The sequence below is a fragment of the Eulemur rufifrons genome, chromosome 2, assembly GCF_041146395.1.
Source record: "Eulemur rufifrons isolate Redbay chromosome 2, OSU_ERuf_1, whole genome shotgun sequence".
NCBI classification, from domain to species: domain Eukaryota; kingdom Metazoa; phylum Chordata; class Mammalia; order Primates; family Lemuridae; genus Eulemur; species Eulemur rufifrons.
The window spans coordinates 89,905,492-89,923,381 of record NC_090984.1 but is presented as its reverse complement, the minus strand read 5'-3'; the positions used below and the strand labels follow the sequence as shown (position 1 = coordinate 89,923,381).

Below are 17,890 nucleotides of genomic sequence, written 5' to 3'. Positions count from 1 at the left end.
TACACCTGGGAAGACTCCTGTCTCTCACTAGCAAACCCAAGGCATTGCATATTCCTTCTTCTCCCTCTCTGGGATGCAGAAGTGGGAACAGGAGAATGAAGTAAACAGGACTGAAAGAATACTATTGCTTCTGCCTCCTTTATTTTCAATTTTCTCTAAATTAAGTTTTGAGGTAAAATTCAAGGCAAGAGATCTAAAAGTTGACTGAATTTTCTCTAAATCTAAAGAAAGCTAATCATTCCTTGGCAGAATATTTTTAAAACATTTAGAAAGTAGCAATTCCACAAACTCATCACAAATTAGCAAAGCACCTGCGCTGCATGCCTTTAACACAAGGCAAATACGAGAACAGGAGATTATAAACTATTAACAAAAGAAGCGTGGATGTGCCATTTACACTGCATAAGAAGGTTGAAACAAAGTAGAACATAACCAATGGTGAGATTCTATTTTGTTCTCATATTCATTACCCCTAGTTATGATAAGATATTAGGGTTTGATAAGGTGGACAAGATGCTGATTAAAGCCAAAGGAAAAATGTGAAGATAAAAAACAAGGCAATCATTCATTGTGGGAAATCTAAGAAACACAACCATTGTATAATATGTGGCTCAACTGAAAATAAAATTTACATATTTACTATTGAAATAATAAATATTGAAATTTAAAAAACGTAATATAATGTATTGGAAGATAATAGGGCAAGTGAAATAAGGGTTGGGAAGAGGTTTTAAAGGGAAAAATCTTCACCTCTTACACTAGGAAATCAAAAGACAGATATAAAACTGGAAATCAGAGAACTGCAGTATAATTTTGTTATTTAGAACTACAGAGATAAATAGTAAGACAAAAAGCTAAGATTTAGAAGCTGGGCAGGGTCAAAAATGTTATACTGAGACATGCAGAATCCAAGAATGGCAACGGGCTTTGAAAAATTACCTAAAATAGCACCTTGCTCTCAGGCAAATAAATATCAAAGCTACATAGAACCAATCAGCATCTTCTCCCATCCTGAAATATTTCAGAATGAAGAGCCAACCCTGGCAGGTCATATGATCCATATTTTACCATCTTATTGGTAATTTTCCTTCCCAAAACAGTATTTCTTTCAAAAATCCTTCATAAACTAAAATATGATTAGCTACTCACGTTCACTCTGCCTTCCCAAAACAGTCATTTGTTTTCCGGTTTCAATAATCACAATTCTTTTTTTTTTTCCCCCCAGAAAAAGATATTTTTTTTTATTCAAGTAACTGCAAATAGGAAACCAGAGGGGAGCCCCAGGCTGAGACAAATAATGGCTACCCCCTCCCCGACAGAACAGGGGGAGGAGGTAGCCCCTACACCTTTCATGGTCAGTTTGGGCCCCTCCTTTTAACCTTCTATATAGGATCTAATTTATGACCATTACTTATGTTTGTTATTCTTTTTTAAAAAATCTAAATCTCCACATCCCTCTTAAAATAATGTGACCAAACATGATGGAGAATTTATTTTTATGACTAAATTGAGAAGTTATTTTGGTCAACACATGAGCTACCTACAATACAGATGCCATCCTCAGAGCTAACTCTATTAGGCAGCTGCATACTTAGCATGTTAGATAGCCAGAGCAGATCATTTTTTACCACGTATGCTTCTCTATACAACAAAACCATTTTCTGTAATAATCATGAAATTGGGCTGGGTGTGGTGGCTCGTGCCTGTAATCCCAGCACTTTGGGAGGCCGAGGTGGGAGGATTGCTTGAGGTCAGGAGTTCAAGACCAGCCTGAGCAACATAGAGAGATACTATCTCTACAAAACATAGAAAAATTAGCCAGGCATGGTGGTGCACACCTGTAGTCCCAGCTAGTCAGGAGGCTGAGGAAGGTGGATCATTTGAACCTAGGAGTTTGAGGTTGCAGTGAGCTATGATGACACCACTGCACTGTAGTCCAGGCAACAGAGCAAGACTTTGTCTCAAAAAATAAAATAAAATAAAATAAAATAAAAAATAAAAATAACAATGTAATAAAACACAGATAGTAAGATTTTTCTTTTACAGAACTTTGTATACAAAATCATGCCAATAAAAAATTTTAAATGTAAAATAAAATAAAATTTACATCATGAAAGAAGAAAAGAGTAACAGGTTAAAATGCCTATTATATAAATTTATTTTTTTTAAAACAGGGAAACATTTATAAGTATGCATGGACTGTCACATTATAATTTCTGTTTTGAGCTTTGACTTCTGCAAATTTGTAAATGAGGTCATTAAAATTGATCTTTTTTGCATATTCCTGTTTAATAATGTTATAGTCAGATTTGTCAATTTATCTTTGCTCATAGTCAATTGAAGGATACTTTTTGTTAATTTTAATTTCAAAATTTTGTTTCATGAAGAAACAGATATCCAAATAACTAGGAAATATCTTGCTGTTAAGGATGAGTTTGGCAGAGTATAATAAAATTTCTATTTCACAATAAATTCCAGAAATTGCAATATCATTCATACCTTTGTTTCTTTAGTATTGATTCTAGCAATTTTCAAATGTCCCCACAGTTGCAAAACTAAAAACAAAAGTTCCAAGAATTTAAGTTCTGTTTCTTCATCTTTACAATCACTGTGCTATCACTGTTTACTTCAAAGCTACTATTTAAAGTCAGGAATATGTAGTACCACAGGAGAGTCAGAAATAGAAATTTTGCCAGAAAAAAGCTTGAAGAATTCCAAAACCTTACAAACTTACTTGAGTGAGGCTAAATGTAGCTGATGTTGGGAGAGGAGAGGAGGAGCCTGGAGATGACTATAAAACAGAGTTCTCTGAATTAACTTCTGTATATAATACAATGTTATTAAAGAACAAGAAATGAAGAAGTGCTGATTGGAAGCTTATATATATACTATTAAATTCAAAAGTAACAACAACTGAACTTGGACCAACAAAAGATTTTTTCAGAAACAAGTATTTGAAAACCAACATTGTTTAGAATTGTTAGTACATGTTCATTTTAGACTTTTACTTGGTTTTATTATTTTAAAAAATCTATACAGACAATACAATCCCTTATTGTCTGCAGCTTTGTTGTTCAGATAAAACCTTGGTAGCAACTAGTTGCTCACAGAAAAATCTTAGAAGTCATGCTTTCTTTTTCACACCTCCTATAAACAATTCATCAAAAATTCTTTTGTCAGCCGGGCGCCTGTAATCCTAGCACTCTGGGAGGCCGAGGCGGGTGGATCACTCGAGGTCAGGAGTTCGAGACCAGCCTGAGCAAGAGTGAGACCCCGTCTCTACTAAAAATAGAAAGAAATTATATGGACAACCAAAATATATATATAGAAAAAATTAGCCGGGCATGGTGGCGCATGCCTGTAGTCCCAGCTACTCGGGAAGCTGAGGCAGTAGAATCGCTTAAGCCCAGGAGTTTGAGGTTGCTGTGAGCTAGACTGACGCCACGGCACTCACTGTAGCCCGGGCAACAGAGTGAGACTCTGTCTCAAAAAAAAAAAAAAAAAATTCTTTTGTCTGTGCTTTCAAAATTATATAAATAATCGGACCCCTTTCTTACCAACTATATTGCTACCATGGTAGGACAAGTCACTACCATCTTAATAAGGACTACTGCAAGTTTTCTTGCATTCACCCTTGTCCCCTCCCCACTCCCTCCCCACATCAACTGTTCTATGATAGACCTTTCTAGCTGTAAGTCATATCCTGGCACACCTCTGTTCAAAATTCTCCTATGATTTCCCATCTCCTTCAAAGTAAAAGCACAAGTCTTGACCATAGTCTAAAATGCCCTGTATCATCTAACTAGGTCCAGCCTGCCCCCTTACATAAAAACCTGCTACTTTTCTGACTTCTTTTCCTATCATTCCCCATATTCACTACAGCTCCAGATACACTGGACTCCTTTCTCTTCCTCACACACATTCCCATCTCAGGGCCTTTGCACTCACAGTTTCTTCTGACTCCAGGATATCACATGATTTATTTCTTTGCCTAATTCATGTCCCTGCTAAAATGCCATCTTACAAAAGATTCCATCACTAACTATCTAAAATATGGCATCCTACTCCAATCACTATCCATTTTTATCCTTTATCCTGTCTTCAAAGTACTAATTATCATCTGTGATGGTTAATTTTATGAGTCAATTTGACTGTGCTAAGGGATGCCCATATAGCTCGTAAAACATCATTTCTGGGTATGTTTATGAGGATGTTTCCAGAAGAGATTAGCATCTAAATCAGTAGTCTGAGTAAAGAAGATCCACTCTCATCAATGGGGGTGGGCATCATCCAATCTGGCTGAGAGCCTGAATAGAACAAAAAGGCAAAGGAAGGGTAAATTCATTCTTTCTTCTAGAACTGGAACATTCATCTTCTCCTGCCCTTGGACATCATAACTCCAGGTTCTCAGGCCTTCAGACTTGGGTACTTGTACCCCCTTTATCCCACCACCTTACCCCATACTCCCCACTCTCGGGCCTTCAACCTCAAGCAGAGAGTTACATCACTGGCTCCCCTAGTTCTCAGACTTTCAGACTCAGACTGAATTATACCACCAGCTTTCCTGGTTTCCCAGCTTGCAGACAGTATATCATGGGACTTTTTGGCCTCCATAATCATACAAGCCAATTCCCACAATAAAGCTCCTCTTATATATATGTCCTACTAGTTCTGCTTCTCTGGAAAACCCTGGTTAATACAGCATCTAACATAGTCAATAATGTATTTTTATTGTTAGTTTTACCCCAGCAGAATGTAAGCTTGATGATAGTAGGCATTTTCTTCTGTTTCCCTTACTGCTATTTTCTGAGCACTAGAAAAGTAACTGGCACACAGTAGATGCTTCATAAACATTTCCTGCATAATAACCTAATGAATAACAAAAGTAAAGAAACTGCTAGAAAAATCAATTTTTTTCTCAGTTAACTTGAACTAAACACCATGAGGTTTCATTTCCCAATGGAGACAATTATATGTTGGGTCTATAGAGTCTACTGAATTCTACAGTGAGTGGGACAAATAACCAAATTCTAATAATAAATTTAACTTGCTTTTTTAAGGTCCTATAAAAATATGAACTAAAACTATATTTTACTGTAATAATTTAGTTTATTTAGTGCTGCTTCCTGAGATTAATTTTAGAATACATCTCATTTTGTATATTTTTAATTAATATTATAATTTAATACTCTTAAAGTCCTCACTACAAAAAACTATTCTGGAACCAACTGTGTAATTACATTTCCTCAGTGACCTTGTAATCTCGTGAGCATTTACTCTAGACTAAACAGCCTTATTCAGCTGCCCTGTGTCTGACTGTTGATGAAAGAAGCTTGTTTGACAACTGCTTCAAGCAGAAACATATTTTTTTCCATGATTGCATAAAAAACATTTAAAACTTACCAGACTAGAGCCAGACTAGAACTTTAAGCACAAGCGTTCATGTTAGATGTGTTAGTTGATTTCCAATTTAAATGCCAACAAAAACAGATACTAAAGACATTTTGCTGTCATGGCCAGCAAAAAAAAAAAGTTAATTTAGTACAACTTTCATAATTAAACCAAGTAAATATAAATTATATATTCTATACATATACATACTGCAGTCTTTTTCGTGACTTTTGTATTTTTCCATATTCTTCTATTTTCTAATACCCCAAGACTTTTTGTAAAACTAACACATAAACTTAAATGGGCAGATTTAAAAACAAAACAAAACAAAAAATAAAACAAACACCTTTCCTTCATTCTTAGGCAATCTGTGTATAAGTCAATAGGTAAAGACTCTGATCAAAAAACTGTATACAAAAGATCACATTCTCTCATGAAAATTACAGAATACAAGTAATATTACATTAAAAATTCTAATTTATTTTCAGAAAAAAGCACAATCACAGTGATAGCAGATGACAGAAATATTCTATAACATGATTGTGATGATGGTTACAAATTGTACATAGTTCTTAAAACTCATTGAAATGTACCATTAAAATAGGTAATTTACTGTATATGAATTATATTTGAATAAAGCTGATTAAACAAATCCAAATTTCTTAAGTGGTAATAATTTTAAAGTATTATAGATTGGCTTCAATTCTTTTTCACTGATAGAAACCTGAACTGATTCATTTAAAAGAAATTTTCTGAACTTGCAGTTCTAAATCACTTCTAACTGAAATTCTGCCTTTCCTAAATATTTAGCCATCAAGGAATTTGGTACTGAATTCAGTATTTGGTACTGAAAAAAAATTTAAAATAATATAACAATCAATAAGTTGAACAAGTATATCAATAGATACAAAAATGCATTCAATAAAAATTAAATGTAATGAATAAAAGATTTAATATCTATTAAGGATACAAATCTCTTCAGTATGATTTAAAAATTCTTCTACATGATAAGAAAAAGCACTAAAACAGCAACATGATACTTAATGATGAAACACTTGAGGCTGTCATGAAAAAAATCAGAAAGAAACTGCAGTTATCAGAATTATATAATGCTAGGTCTAGCAGTTCTAAAAGTTATAGCCAGATATGATAAAATATGAACCTAAAGTCAGAAATATAGCACTTAAAAGAAAAATTCATTTTTTCAGATGACTGACTCCCACATAAAACCTCAGATATTCACTGAATAAAACTATAATATGTATTAAAACTATTATTATTCAGTAAAGTGGTTAGATACAAAATAAAAATAGATTTAATAGCTCTCATATATATCACCAAGGACCAGTCAGAAAGCGTGATGAAAAAAATTTTATCACAACATCAAAAGTAGGAAATAATGAAGATTAATTTCTAAAAATGTGTGAGATATATGAAAACTAAATATAATTAAAATGCCCATTCATTTCTAATCAGTTTATAAATTTTCAAAAATTATAAATAAAATCCAAAGAATTGGTGCTTGGTTATTATCTAGGGGCTAGCAGGTGTAACTGTCTTAAATTGCTGGTGGCTTTTGGTTTGTTTTGATTATTTATTTTATAATATTATATTATGACAATTTTCAAATGCACACAAAACTTGAAACAATTATAGGGTGCTTTGTTGCTTTTTCCAACAAAGTTTACTTCAAAGAATAAAAGTATAAAAGTGCTTAGAATATTTTGAAAAAGATAAGTAACAAGGGAGTCCTACCACATCTGTAGGAGGCAGAGTTCTGACATGGCCCCCAAGACTCCATCTCCTCATGTTCACGTCTTGCATAATTCCTACTCCTTGGTATAAGCAGAACCAGGAATATGTTATCATTAAATTTCACTCCTGTGATTACATTATATAGCAAAAGAGATTTTGTGGATGTAATTAAGAACCCAAATAAGTCGGCTGTAAGTTAATAAGAAATGCTAACAATCATCTGAGCCTATAGCAAGTTGTAATCTTTTGCTGGTAAAGAGTCTTTCCTGGATGTTGATGGCTGCTGACTTACGAGGGTGGTGCTTATTGAAAGTTGGGATGGCTGTGGCAATTTCATAAAACAAGACAACAATGAAGTTTGCCACATCAATTGATTCTTCCTTTCACAAAAGATTTTCTTGCAGCATGTGATGCTCTCTTATAGCATTTTACCCATAGAATTTCTTTCAAAATTGGAGTCAATCTTCTCAAATACTGCCACTGCTTTATCAGCTAAATTTATGTAGTGTAGTATCCTAAATCCTTTGTTGTCACTTTAACAGTGTTCACAGCATCTTTGCCAGCAGTAGATTCCATTCCAAGAAATCACTTTCTTTGCTCAACCATAAGAAAGAACTCCTCATTCGTTAAAATTATATCAAGAGATTGCAGCAATTCATCACGTCTTCAGGCTCCACTTCTAATTCTAGTTCTCTTGCTAGTCACACTGCCTTTGAAGTTACCTCCTCCACTAAAGTTTTGAACCCCTCAATATCCCCCCCATGGGGGATGAAATTAACCTCTTCCAAACTCCTGTTAATGTTCCTGTTTTGACCATCTTCCATAAATCACAAATGTTCGAAATGGCATCTAGATTGGTGAATCCTTTCCAAAAGGTTGTCAATTTATTAATACTTTGCCTAGATTTATCGGAAAACCACTATCTATGGCAGCAATAACCTCACAAAATATATTACTTAAATAAAATTACCTGAAAGTCAAAATTACTCCTTGATCCATGAGCTACAGAATGGATGTTGTGTTAGCCGACAGACATGAAAACAACATTTATCTCCTTGTACATCTCCATCAGAGAGCTCTTGGGTGACAAGATGAAAGGAATCTTTTTTCCTGAGCAATAGGTCTCAATAGTGGGCTTAAAATATTCAGCAAACTATGCTATAAACAAAGCTTCTGTCACTCAGGCTTTGTTATTTTGTCTATACAACACAGGCAGAGTAGATTTAGTATAACTCTTAAGGGCCCTGGGATTTCTGGCACAGTCAATGAGCACAGGCTTCAACTTAAAGTCACCAGTTGCATTAGCCCCTAACAAGAGAGTTAGTCTTGTCTTTGAGACTTTGACACCAGGCATTGACTTCTCCTCCCTGGCTATGAAAGTCCTAGATGGCATCATCCAATAGAAGGCTGTTTCATCTACATTGAAAATCTGTTGTTTAGTGTAGCCACTTTCATCAATGATCTTAGACAGATCTGCATAACTTGCTGCATCTTCTCCATCAGTACTTGCTGCTTTACCTTGTACTTTTAAGCTATGTAGATAACTTCTTTCCATAAATTTCATGAACCAACCTCTGCTACCTTTAAAATTTTCTTCTGCATCTTCCTCACCTCTCGTCTTCATGGAATTCAAGAGAGTTAGGGTTTAGGATGTGGATTAGGCTTTGGTTTAAGGGAACGTTGTGGCTGGTTTGATCTTCTATCCAGACCACTGAAACTTTCTCTGTATCAGCAATAAGACTATTTTGCTTTCTTATCATTTATGTGTGGCACTTTTAATTTCCTTCAAGGACTTCTCCTTTGCCTTCACAACTTGGCTAACTGGCACAATTGGCCTAGTTTTCAGGCTAGCTTGGCTTTCAACATGCTTCCCTCATGAAAATTAATCATTTTTTGTTTTTGATTTAAAGTGAGAGATGTGTGACTCTTCCTTTCACTTGAACACTTGGAGGCCATTCTAGGGTTGTTAATTGGCCTAATTTCAATATTGTTGTATCTCAGTGAACAGCTGTTTGGTGGAGCAGGCAGAATACACAAAACATTTATCAATTAAGTTCACTTTCTCATATGGATTCGGTACATGGTACTCCAAAACAATTACATTGGAAACATCAAAGATCACATATCACAGATCATAACAGATATAATAATAATGAAAATGTTGGAAATATTGTGAGAATTACAAGAATGTGACACTGAGAAACGAATTAAGCACATACTGTTGAAACACTGGTCCCAACAGAGTTGCTCAATGCAGGGTTGCCACAAACCTTAAATTTGTAAAAAATACAATATCTGCAATGCACAATAAAGTGGGGTGCAATAAAACAAGGTGTGCCTGTATGGTTGTGGACTGGACCCTATTCTCTTTCCTCAATCAACACTTTCAATTGCTTTGCCAGTTGTAGTAACAAATTTGTAATAGTTAACTTTTGCTCAGTAAGCTGCTTTTTACAAACGTAGTCTACAACCACACAAGAAAACAAAATTCATTGGTGCTTATAGAGATCAAACAAGAAAACTTCTAACTACCACCAGATTCCAGTTAACTGAGTTAATTCAATACTATTGTAACTACCACAATTTCTTTCACTACTAATCATGTGATAACAGCCAAATAATCCTATCATCTCAAGACTTAAGATATTAAACCATCACAGTTTAAATCCATTTTTAAGGCTTCCTGATAGATAGCACAGAACTTATGTAAATTGTGTCAACATAAGCCAGAAATGAACAAGTGCATTTTGCTACAACAAAGAAATATACACATAACTTCAACATGAAATGAAGATTAAAATTTCATTCTAGAGAATGATAGTAACAAATAGCTTCATTTAAATTCATAAATAAGAAAAATTGAACACTATACATCTTATATAAAGATAATATTTCATCTTTTAAAATTTTACAGAATAAACAAAGTCATAGAATAAAAATAATAGATATTCTTATAAAACTGAGACAGGCATTCTGAAATGCTATATTAGAAAAGTTATTGCTTTTCTTGTTTAGCTATATTATGATTATTTTACATAGAAATTTCTTTATGTAGAAACTATAAAGAAATATATTCATATAAATATTTATATATAATTTATAAGCTATAAATTAGCAGTGTATTTAATAAAACCATAACTCTTATAATATATCAAGCTACTTAAATATTTTATCATGTAATATTTTCAAGGCTGGTATAAAAGATTGCTTTAAACCTTAGACAGGATGGACAAATTTATATCTACTTTTAATATTTTGTAATTTAGAATTTTCACTATTCAAATATTTTAACATGGAAATTTATTCATAAACATTCTTGAAAATGTTATATTAAGCCATAAAAAGGATCCAAGCCAAAATTCTTATAAAATCATGCTGATATAAATTATAAATGTTTAAAACCAATTTTTAAATTTCTTATTTATAACTCTCACATGTCAACTGGTTATTTTACAGAATTTTAGGAATAGATTCAGAAGTTTCATTATCTTTATCTGCTAGAGTACATGGAAGAAATAAAAATAATATTAAACTTATCTACCCAGCACTTTGCCAACAAGTCTTTCCTTAAAAATTTCTATAAAGATTCACAAATGAACAGTTCACATTGAATAAATCACTTATATCTATTTAAAACAGTAGCTAAATTTGATTAATAATTTGAAATTGATGAATAAACTTTTGTCATAAATGCTCATAATTTGTATCAGTTAAGAAAATAAATCTCCTTTGGGTGAAAGGCAGTAAAATATTAACTAGAAAGCCAGCTGATTATTAAAAAGACATTTTCATTCTGGAATCAATGAGACTTTCCTAAACTAACCAGTAAGGCCATAGTCTAGGGAATTTCAATTAGCAGTTAAGTTTTCTCAATGCTTGCTCCCATTGGCACAGAATTAATAAAACATGTTTACATACTGCCTTGAGCAAACCAGAAGAGTAATACCAGTGCAACTTGAACTATAATTATATATTCATAATACCCTGTTAATGAGAAATTCCCATACATTCTTCATCTATTTCTCAAGCTTAACTTTAGAAAAGATCTCAATAACAACCACCAAGAAATGTAAGGGCAGTGTACTTTTAATTTTGTCCTTATTAAAGTTGTATAAAAGAACAAAAATGTAGTCCTTTGAAACTAATGCCTCTCAAGACCTATGACATCCACTCCCAAAAATATATAATTAAAATTATTTAGAAAGTGACTGCATCCACATTTTAGCATAAATAAGGTGAAGCTACAAAAAAATCATACCACTCAACTTCATCATGACATACAGATTTCAAAGGAGATATTAGAAAATTGAAATGAGATAAGTAATTTATTCTCTATTTGCCTCAAGAGAAATTAAACACATTCCCTCTGAAGGAAAATATAAAATGGGAATTTCGTTTTAATAAGTAAAGGAACAAGAGAGGAGTAGAAGCTAGAAAACTGGGGGTGGGGGGAAAGCCACTGTAAAAGGATAACTGGAGCTTATTAGATGTAATCTTCTAGCAAAGACATGGATAACCCTTAGGATGGATGTGGAACTATCATAGCTTTAGTCAACTGAAGTTTGTATTCTTTGTACCTCAAGAGAAGCACTTTTGAGGATACCTTTTCATTCTTTGAAAAGTCACTTTACAAAATAACTTCTTCAGTCTCTAAGTGTGTCTGATACTTACATTAGGTAAAAATATATTTTTAGGTCTAGAGTAATAAGAAAAACAATAAGAAAGCAGATAGCTTCATATAGTAATTCCAGAAAAGAAAATGAACTTCTAGTATATGAACTCAATTTAGGATTTACTTTGGCACATACCTAAGCATAAGGTCACAACATACCAACAGAGACAAAGCTTGAACTAATCCTGGCTCCAATAACTAAAATTCTTTGTATGGAATTTAATACTTTTGTCAGGGTAGAAAGCTGAAGGGAAAGAAAGCATGACATACATTCTGTTTTGGAAGATAAATAGTTTCTGGACAAAAAAAAATAGATGTCTCTTCAGCAATTCTGATATCACTACTGATTATCTAGAAATTCCCCTACTATTTAGCTATAGATGGCTACCAGAATAACTTGCCTTTTTAACTTCTGTAGATGTAGAATATATGTACAGTCTTCATTGAGAGAGACAAAAATGTCTTCTAGAATCCTGGAACTAACTATATTCTAATTATTTAACAGTTGATGAAAGCCCCACCATCACCACCACAACAACAACAACAACAACAACAACAAAAAAAAAAAGGTAACTCACCCTCCTTTAAGTTCAAATCAGATTTTTAGTATGAAAAACTTGGGAAAAGTATAAATACTATGGTTGTCCAGGAGGAAGGACTCCAAACAAGTGTTTCCCAAGTTTATTCAATTTAATAATTTACTAGATAAAAAATTCAGTCATTCAGGCTAAATCTATTTTGTAGAGAATTCTAATAGGGTTAACTTAAATCCTCATGTACACATACAAATAGCACCACCACCATGGCAGATTAGAAGAGGAAGATGAAGAGGATATTCCATGGAACAGATCCAATAAAATCAGCAATAACTGAACACTAAATGCAAGAGGAAATGAACTACTTAAAAAACAAAACAAAACAAACAAACAACAACAAAAAAAAACAACCAATGAGATGTACACTACTAGGGAAGAGCAAAGACTGGGTGCCACTGGGGAAGGAGTAGAAAACTGCCTGTCCACTTCCCACTCCTACATTCAAACAGGCAAAAGCCATCAACCACTGAGGAAAGGCAGAAAACCCACTCTGACCTAGGCTCCCACATTGGTAAAAAGCAGAAATCTAGGGGAGAGGCAAGAAATAGCCCTGTGCCCAAGATCCCCCACCCCTACCAACACAAGGCAGACTTTGGTTCTGGCGGGGGGGGGGGACCAGGAAATCCACCTGGATCCTGAAGTATTAAATACAAGTTATTAGCCTCTGGAAAAGAGATAGGAACACTAAGAAAGCACCACCTTGAGGCTCAGGAATACAGGTCCTCATAAAACTAAGGTTAGAACAGGAGAAGCAAGAAACCACCTTCCTCCCACCATAAGACAATAAGAGGCAGAGAGTGAAATGATGGTTATCAAGGGTTGAGCTGTGGGGAAAATGAGAAGATGTCATTCAAAGGGTACAAACTTGCAGTTATAAGATGTATAAGTTCTGGAGTCCTAATGGTTTTAAAGTTAATGCATCATATATGTGAAATTTGCTAAGAGAGAATATCTTAAATATTGTCATAATAATAATAAAAAAAAGTAGCCACATCATGTGATGGATATGTTAACTAATTTGACTGTGGTAATCATTTCACAATACATATGGATGTCAAAATACCATGCTGTACACCTTGAATATATGTAATTTTTATTTGTCTGTTATACTTCAATAAAGCTGAGAAAACACTACAGACCAATATCCCTTATGAATACTAATGCAAAAATCCTCAACAAAACACTGGCAAACTGAATTCAGCAGCATATTAAAAGAATGATTCACCATGACCAAATGGGATTTACTCCTGGAATGCAAGGACAGTTCAATATTTGAAAACCAATCAATATAATATACCACATTAACAGAATAAATGGGAAAAATCATATGATCATCTCAATTTGATGCAGAAAAGGCACCGGACAAAATTCATCCACCTTTCATGATAAGCAACATTCAACAAACTAGGAATAGAAGGAAACTACCTCAACATAATAAAAACTATAAAGAAAAACCCTCAGCAAACATCATAGTCAATGGTAAAAAAAGAGAAAGCTTTTCCTTTAAGATCAGGAACAAACTAAGGATGCCTACTTTAACCACTTCTGTTCAACATACTATTGGAAATACTATAATAGCTAGGGTAAATAGGCAAGAAAAAGAAATAAGAGTCATCCAGATTGTAAAGAAAGAAGTAAAATTATCTGTTCCCAGAAGATATGCTCTTATATGTAGAAAACCTAAAGATTCCACACAAAAAAAATGGTTAGAACTAATAAACAAATTCAGCAATGTAGCAGGATACAAAGTCAACATGAAAAAATTGTCCATTCCTATACACTAATAATGAATAATATAAAAAGCAAATTCAGAAAACAATTCCATTTATAATAGCATCAAAAAGAATAAAATACTTAGGAATTAACTAACCAAGGAGGCAAAAGACTTCTACAATGAAAAGTCCAAAACATCCTCAAAGAAATTAGAGAAGACAAACAAATGGAAAGACATCCCACAATCACTGATTGGAAGACTTAATATTATTAAGATGTCAGTATTATGCAAAGCAATCTACAGATTTAATGTAATCTCTGTAAAAATCCAGTAATTTTACAGAAATAAAAAAACTTATTTTAAAATTCATATGAAATCTCAAGTGACCCCAAGTAGCCAAAACAATCCTAAAAAAGGAGAACAAAGCTGGAGGATTCACACTTTCTGATTTCAAAATTACTACAAAGCTATGAAAATGGTTTGGTACTTGCATAAAAACAAATATATAGAGACCAATAGAATAGGGAGTATAGAAATAAACGCTGGCACATATGGTCAAATGATTTTTGACAAGGATGCCAAGACAATTAAATAGAGAAAAGATAGTTCTTTCAATAAATGGTGCTGGCAAAACTGGATCTCTACATGCAAAAGAATGAAGTTGGAACGTTACCTAACACCATATACAAAAATCAAAATGGATCCTTGACTTAAATGTAAGACCTAAAACTGCAAAACTATTAGAGGAAAATATAAAGCAAAAGCTTTGTGATATTAGATTTGGCAATGATTTCCTGGATATCACAACAATGGCACAGGCAACAAAAGAAACAATAGACAAACTGGACCTCAAGAAAATTTAAAATTTTGTGCATCAAATTATATTCTCCAGTGTAAAAAAGCAGCACACAGAATGGGAGGAAATATTCACAACTCATATACCTGATAAGGGATTATCTTAGTCCATCTGAGCTGCTATAATAAAATAGCATAAACTGGGTAGCATGTAAACAACAAATTTATTTCTCACAGTTCAGGAAGCTGGAAAGTAGAAGATCAAGCTGCCAGTAGATTTGGTGTCTGGTAAAGATCCACATTCTCAAACATGGTGTCTTCCTCTTGGGTCCTCACATGGTAGAAGGAGCAAACAAGCTCTCTGGGGTCTCTTTTATAACAGCACTAATCCTAATCAGGAGAGTTCCACTGTCGTGACCTATCACCTAGCAAAGGCCTCAACTCTCAATTCCCTTACATTGGGGATTAGGTTTTAATATATGAATTGAGGAGACACAAACATTCAGACCATGGCAGAGATTAATATCCAAAACATATAGAGAACTCCTAAAATGCAACAACAAAAAAACCCAAATAATTCAAAAATGAGCAAAGGGCTTGAATAGATACTTCTCCAAAGAAGATATACAAATGGCCAACAAACACATGAAAAGATATTTAACATCACTAATCATTAGGAAAAAGCAAATCAAAACTGCAATGAGATACCCGCCTCACACCCGTTAGGATGGCTACTATTTAAAAAACAAACAGAAAATAACAAGTGTTGGTAAGAATGTGGAGAAATTGGAACCCTAATGCACTGTTCCTGGAAATGTAAAATGGTTCAGCTGCTGTGGAAAACAGTATAGAGCTTCCTCAAAAAATTAAAAATAGAACTACCATATGATTCAGCAAGCCCACTTCTGGGTATATATCCAAAAGAATTGAAAGCAGAGTCTCAAAGAAATATTTGCACACCCATGTTCATACCAGCACTATTCACAATAGCCAAGAGGTAGAAGCAACACAAATGTCCACCGAGGGATGAATAAACAAATATACACATATAACATGATATTATTCAGCCATAAAGGAATAAAATCCTGTCATATGCTACAACATGGATGACCCTTGAGGACATTATGCTACGTGAAATAAACCATTAAGAAAAAGATAAATATTGTATGATTCCACTTATATGAGATACTTAGAATAGTCACAATCAGAGACAGAAAGTGGAATCCTGATTTCTAGGCACTGAGGGGAAGAGACAATGGGGAGTTAGTGCTTAATGGATATAGACTCGTTTTACAAGATGAAAAGAGTTCTGGAGATGGATGGTGGTGATGGTTGCACAACAGTATGAACCACTTAATATCACTGAATTGTATACTCAAAATTTGTTATTTTATGCTATATCATTTTATCATAATAAAAAAAATTGGGATAACAAAAAAGTTTAATATATGTGAAACCAGAGCCCCAGAATGGAAACAGAAAATGAGGACAAAGAAATCTTTGAAGTGATAATGGTTGAGATATTTAAAAAATTAAAACAACAAAATATAGATCAAAGAAACTCAAAGAAACTTTTAAGATACCTGTATCATACCACGTCCTTGTAGAAACATGATAAATCTTGCTTTTCTAAATCTAATCTGGCAATCTCTGCTTATTATTTGGAGGATTTAGATCTGTGCTGTCCGATAGGGTTGCCGCGAGCCACAAGTGGCTATTTAAATTTAAATTGAATAAAATTTAAAATTCAAGTCTTCAGTTGCACTAGGCACATTTCTAGTGATCAGTAGAAACATATGACTAGTGGCTACCATACTGGATAGCACAGACAGAACACTTTCACCTTTACAGAAAGTTCTATTGGACAGTGCTGGTTTACAGAATTCACATTTAATTTAACTATTGATATGGTTAAGATTAAAACTACCATCATGTCACTGGTTTTCTAATTGTCCCTTTTCTTCTTTTTTTTCCCCTCTCTTTTTTCCTGCTTTCCTTTTCATTAAATTAATTTTTTTATGATCCCATTACTTTCTCTGCTGTTGACTTATTGGCTCTCTTTCTCTCTTATGTTTTCAGTAGTTGCTCTAGGGTTTATATCAAACATCTTTAATTCATCACAGTCTATCTTGAGATAACATAATACCACTTCACATATAGTGTAAGAACATTACAACAGCATACTTTTCCCTCTTTCTGTCCTTTGAACTGCTGTTGTCAGACATTTTACTTGTGCATATGTTATGAAATTCACAATGCAATTGTTACTAGGCATGGCCATTTCCATTATTTCTCAAATGTAATTTTATTGACAAAATTATTGGAAAATGCAAAACCCTATAACAGAGGAATACTATTTTAAATATTTTATCTTCACTGACATTAAAAGTAAAGATTTTAAAATAAATTTATTTTAAAGATACAGAATTCTGGCTCTTTGTAACCCAGTAGGAGATAAGAAATCCATGTCTACATCATGTATAACTTTTTACATCATAAAACACAATATTGTCTATCACTTTAAGCTTCAATTTTAGCATTTAGGACAATTATTTTAAATGTTACCTCAAAGGGGGTTTTAGGTTGTGTTCCACATCCCATTGGCTTTATGCTTAGTGGTTATAGGACTTTAGGAGAATATAGAACTGAAGAAAATTTAGGCTTAAGGTATTAAACTATAATATATATCACTTTAATAGTAACTTTACCTTAGACCCCTATGTTCACATGTAAAATACTATGCATCATGTTCAAGATTTTGGTTTTGGTTTTGAAGATGCATGTAAGTTTTATTATTTGTTTCATCTTTCTTTATTTTGCTGTTAAGGTCTTTGACCTTTTTTCATTGCTTTTTAATTACTTGGCTTCATTATACCCATTTTTTTTCATTCATATTCTTTATGCTATTTTCTTCTGTTGAGAAACAGCAGTTTCTTTACCAGCCTTCCATTCAATAGTTTACATTAA

General features: G+C 33.4%; 1 protein-coding gene across 2 annotated transcripts in view; it reads right to left on the bottom strand.

Annotated features, from left to right (window-relative positions):
* The window catches only part of MNAT1 (MNAT1 component of CDK activating kinase), a 193,803-nt gene that overhangs the window by 57,583 nt on the left and 118,330 nt on the right, over positions 1-17,890 (bottom strand). The gene's annotated exons all lie outside the window — the stretch shown is intronic.